Here is a 6,444-nt window from a genome sequence, read left to right on the forward strand (position 1 = left end):
CAACACCGAGTGTTAAAAGCAGTCACACATCCGGTGCACTTTCACCAGGAGAATCAGGTATGAAAGGTTATTTATTTTTGTGTTCATAGCACTTTTTATAAATATTAACTTCCTTCCGATATTGTGTTCTCTCAATTTAAATTAACAGAGCTCAAAATTTCCTCTAAGTTGGTCATCACACACTGAGAAAAAAAATTGTAGGTGACATACTTAAAAAGATAGGTTACATGCATAATTCCTGTAGTTTTTGGACTTAACGTACAGCAGACGTATAACTGAAAACGCATGTTTTATAATACTTTCTGTATAAGTGTTCCATCAATACGTACTTTCCGTATGAAACAATATAGACGGTCAGCATCTCACATACAAATATACGTATATAACATACAGCTGAGGAATGTAACATAAGTATATGCATGTGAACTACGGAAAACTGTTACATGTCAGACATCCTGCAACGGCATCATGTAACATCGAAGGGCAGTGCCTATGTAGCATATGGATAACGTGTGCTCCGTACTGATTTCTGTAGTAAGCAAGAGGATAACGTATATTTGTACAATATACCGCTGTCCGGAGAACGGATTTTTCTCTGTGCAATTGCGCTACTTCTACCGGAGCTTCTAATTTGTTTAGAATTCCATATTTGCGATTTGGTGAGTGATTATACAGTTTTTCTTTTTAATAATGAGCATATTCAGTTTGCAATTATCATTCTTCTCATCTAGTGCATACCATACATGCACGAAGCACCGGATTTTTCGCCTAGGGTGCCACTGAAAGTATTACGCATAAAGCCAACTAGTGATTGCATTTTAAAAAAAAGACTCCACTGTGGGTACACGCAGTAGGAGGAGGAGATGCATTCCTGAAGAAGAAGCAAAGGATGAATCTCTGACTGTACAGGCCGAAGTGGAGCGCTAAATGCATGACAATTTTACTCAGATGCGTGACCTGAACGACAGATTTGAATTTCTGTATTCTATTACCAACTTTGTGCCGCAGCTAGATGATGAGAACGAGGAAAGGTTAAAAGCATGTTGGTCTGATTTGGCTTTATTCTACTCGAATGACCTGGATGGCGAAGAATTATTTCAGTATTGTAAGGATGTAATCCGTTCACTAAGGTGTGCTTAGAAATCTAAAGAACATCTTTGACTTTTCCACACAAGGCATCCTGAAATATGAATCTTCAATAATGGAGCTTGAAGTTGACACAAGTTTGGCAACCACTCTTCAGATTTTGATAACACTGCCTGCATCTGTCGCATCATGTTCAAGGTCTTTCAGCAAAATGAAACTGATAAAGTCATACTTGCACTACACCATGAGTCAGGAAAGGCTCAGGAATTTGGTCATTCTTTCTATCGAAAATGAGATAGAAAGATCGCAGCTACCAAAGCAAGGAAGGTAGTATTCTGAATGCTGGTAGAACACATTCTAATAAGGTAGTGGAAAACTAGTTTCATGTTTCAAATTAAGACAATAAAAATATAAAAGTACCAAAAGCATAATAAAAAGCCGTCAGGATCTGCTAATTGACTGGTGATGGCTGGTAAGAAAAGTAGGATGGTACAACCCGTAGTAGAATTCTGTGCTCACATATTTAGTCTATGATATATACCCAATTATTCAACATAATTAGGACTTTTTTGTTTTTGTATATTCTAATATTAAACGTGTTAGTAACTGGTAATGGAAACAGTCATAAGTGACAGAATATAAACATGGCTCAATTATTAAATACAAAATGATATAATCATAAAACAGGTGTGAAAATCTGGAAACAATAGTAAACAAGAGAAGCAGGAAAGAAACATTCTAGTGTTTAACTATTCATTGATATTTAGGCTAAAGCAGTGGAACTAAATAGATCGTATATTATCACTGGAGAGAAACCTAGTAAAAAATAAGTGAAGAAGACACCCAGGAGAAAAATCTATTCTTGTCATTATTTACTAGAGTTCGGTAAAAAAAAAAAAAAAAAAAAAAAAAAAAGAGTTTTAAGTATCGTGTATGATCACTGGAGAGAAACTGAATTTTAAAGTGAATGAGACTAATTATAGGAGAAAAATGTAATCAAATAAAAGTAACATAGAGTAAACTCGGACAGGTGAGAAGCCATCAATAAACTTAACTAAATGAGAAATTGCATAGGAGAAACACCAAATGTGAAAACCAAACCAGAAAATTCTAGAAAATATAGAGTTTACATTTAGAAATCGCATTGGTTTTGACCGGTATTATTATTTGCAATTTTTTCAATATCAGCTCATTGTTACATTTTGTACATAAATTTGTCTCTAAATGTATTATTAGGACCATTACTTTCACTGTTCCATCTAATCATAGTACTCGTTTAAACTAGGATAGCATAGCTGTAGGATAAAGTCTGCATTCCTTGTAGCTACACTTTGTTTGTTCTTAAGATTATTATTTTTATCGTGGGTTGTAGTTTCCGTTACACTTGTATCTTTAATCCCTTTTTCTATCGTGTCATTTGTTTAAAAATGAATACAATGATAGCCCTGATCCGTTTTTTTTTTTTTTTACCAGTCTGAAGGCCGTTCTCAGCATTAAAAAATAGACAGGAATGCTGAATGTCATCCCCATTTATTTAATATATCCCAGATAAAGGTTGTTTATACACACACACAATGGGAAAGGGGAAGGAGTAAACAGAAATAATGATTATGCAAATCAATGTTAAAAAATAGCAGTGCAAATCACGATTATTCGAGAAAGGGCCCCGATCTACTTCACTGGCCCCGGGCCCCACTTTGCCTTACGCCGGCACAGCGACTAACCAATTCATATCAATGAATTGAATGATCGAATCATTGTAGCGAATCAGATTAAATGAATCGATTCATGGAAATGGATCATTTTGCTCATCACTACTCGATAATCGCTCAGTAAGTAATTTTATCCACACACCCAGAAAAAAAATGGCTAGTCGCTGTCTGCCTAGCCGAATTACCTACAATTGGCAACACTGCCTAACCTAACCTACTCGTGCACAGTAATTTCCAAGCACAAAATTGTTGCTTTGTGCTCTCCAAAAAAACATAAAAACCACTGACCACGGGGTCAGCAAACATACAAGCAGGGTGAGCAACATGGCAATAAAATAGCACGTGAAATTCAATTCTATAAGTACAAACATTAAATCACTTGTGCCCATTTCAAAGAAAGCACTGAGATCTGAACTACATTTCTATAGATTTAATGTTTCTGAAAAAGTGTGCATTTGTTTTCTATCATATACTATTTTGCTGATATACTGTATTTATAAATACGGATTGCTGAAAAAAACTTCTAAGAAAGTGGGAAGTGAGTTATTCTGCCATCTGTTGGACACAGCTCATACTACAGCTTTGTTCAAACAATCATCACTAAATGTACTATATTTAATTCTGATTTGTAGACAAAGAAGCATTAATGATATGAAATGAAATGAAATGAATGTATTAAGAAACAATGTATTAAGAAACAATGTATTAAGAAAAATGTTTAAGTCAAACACATATTATATACATAGACCCTCTACATATAAATGGAACAAAATCATGAGAGTCGTAGAGGAGGGAAAGGGTGACTGGAATTGAAAAGAGAAAAGTTCTTTCCATTAGAATGTTTCAATATAGAAACAGGGGCGTTCCAAAGGCTCATTCCGGGACGAGAAAATTATGTAACGAATAGATGAGTATGAGGTACCAAATAACGAGATATGATCTGACATAGTCTGTTTTATAATGGGAAGATCCCGCGTTTGATTTCCTGTTCAGTCTTTCAGAAGTCAGTTTGGCTGCTGTTACAATAATCATGCATATCTATAATCATGTTCCTTCAGTACCTAATACCAATTTCAGATTGCAGAATGCATTTTCAAATTTTTATCATATAGATGTATTATCTGTCACATAAGAAAATGCACGATTTTCACAGGATGGTATATTTTGCTCCATATCCGGTACATGTAACTTTCAACCATCTCTCTATTTAATTAAATATTTTAAAGGCCTAATCCTTATTAAAACCTATAAATACATTAACTTTCTGTTTACAGATCACACAAGACACTATAGAAATACTACGAAACTTAAAGTCACTGCTATTAATTATATATTTACAAAGTAACTAACCTCTGCCACATGGTATTACGTAGCTCATTGCATTCTTACAGAACTTCTACCTACACGACTGGTGCTCGAATCTTCATCGCTTCATAGATCAGGTAGAACAACAGCGAAAGTAAAAAATAAGATTACAATTTTAGGAGTGATTGGAGTTTCTGCAATTTCTTTTTTTTTTTTTTTTATGTTTTGTCAAGTGAAGAGAACGAAGTAGGATTTTACTAGCACAAAGACCGTTCTAGCTTTTTCTATTAATAAAAACTATGAATAGATTTACAGCTGAAAAATAAGTTAGGTTCTCTTCAACCATAGTCAATAAACAGCTATGGCCAACGAGCTGTATTTCATGTACTTTATGTATGGTCAGTAGTGCAAAATGGGGAAATGGTGCGCATCGCAATTTCTCATATATATCATTAGCGACTCCAGTGACGTGTTGGTTCCTATGTGCTTACAGATGAAACACTGCAGACATGACCCAGTGCGTTCAGTGTTGATGAGGAGTGAGCTAGACGAGATGGAAGAAAATTCCCTCATTTGTTGTTATTTACGAGCTATGGAAAATAAGGAGATAAGCCTACATTTTGCAACTTATGACATTAAAGTAGGTATAGTATGAAAGAGAAGTTCCTTCCTGTAGAACATACTATAATGAGATTGTCCTGTCGTTCAATGTCCCATTGTTGCGAATAAAGTTTATTTCGACAGCACATGGGGTAAGTTTAATGGTGCCTGCATATGCGCATGTTTCTCCCACCCATTCAAATATTGTGGAAAAACTTCTAAGTTCATTCTTCATCATTTCTCATTATAGATGCCGGGCAGGTATTGGAAAAATGCTATGCCGGCATTAGAAAAACAACAAAGATTTCCTGTTCGCAAGAAACTTTGCAAAACGGAACGATGGTATAAAAAAATACAGAAGTAGTTAAAAATGAAAAAGGCCGTTGCCATAGAAACCACCGTTTCCATAACAACGAATCCTGTTACGGTTCGCCAATCTAAAACTGTAAAGGGCGAAGAAGAAAAAGAAAAAAGAAAGAAATCTCCGTAACAAAGAAGGGGCATCTTGTATCATGCAAATGAAATGCATGGGATAAGTCGTGATTGGGAACCCTTCACCCCTAGTGGGGGGATATTCATGAAGCTATCAGTTTATGTCTAATTATATATATAATTCATTTCTTACTTTCGAACCTACAAGGTTCAATCAAAATGAAAATACTTCTATATCGGACTTCCAAATAAAATAAAATAAAATAAAATAAATACATGACCGTGTTTATTATATATGGAATTCCCAGTCACGACCCCCTTTTCAGTTTTATTAAAATAGAAGAAGAAGTAAAGAAGAGAAAGAAACTTGGGGTAGGGAGAGAGGAAAAATAGGGAAAGTAAGAAGATGAGAAAAGAGGGAAACTGTTATTGGATATTTTTGAGAAATATGGTAAAGGAAAGTGAATAATTATCGAATTGGGATCATTTCCAATAGCAATTGGGCGAATATTTGGTATTAAGGTGATCAAAGGTAGACACATGTTAACCCATACCTCCCAGACCTAGATTCATTTAACCCCAACTACCGAATTATCCCTATCTAGCTCTGAGATAGATGAGAAAGTTTAATTTAACAGTTTATTCAATATCTCCGAAAGTTCTCGACTAGTATCCAATACTTGAAAGATAAATGACGAAGTTGATGGCATGTTAGAATCGACCACCGAAAAAAAAAAAAAAAAATCAGAGTAACACATATTTGTCGAAGATTTTGACTCTCGAAGTTCTCCCATGATGATCGTTCGTTCAGGTTACTTTGGTCCATTTTTGCTTGCTTTATAGAGCCAACTTAAATTGAGTTAGTATTGACTTTCAACGACTTTAATTGTCAACTAGCATTAATTACAGTAGGTCACACATATATGTTAAAAGAATTGGTGCACTTAATACTAAATCTACGTTTCACTCACACACACATTCATACAGGACAATGTATACTTCAGGTTGCATTTAGTTGAATTAAACTAATCTAACTACATTTCTATAGACATTTATTACATTCCAAAAAAACTTAGTTTGACATAACACAAAAAGGTTGATACATGAATTTAAAAAAAAAATTAATAATAATAATATTATGGTTTTTAGACATGCACAGAAATCTGTTACTTTCAACAATATCGAATAACACATTTGTCTTTGTAGATACATTAAAAAAAAATCGAACGAAAGATGAAGAGGGAAAAAAATCAAAGGTCAGTATTGAACATATTTAAGATTCAGTACATAGAATACATGTCAATGCGAA

The sequence above is a fragment of the Thermobia domestica genome, chromosome 7 (assembly GCF_964235325.1).
Source record: "Thermobia domestica chromosome 7, izTheDome1.hap1.1, whole genome shotgun sequence".
NCBI lineage: Eukaryota > Metazoa > Arthropoda > Insecta > Zygentoma > Lepismatidae > Thermobia > Thermobia domestica.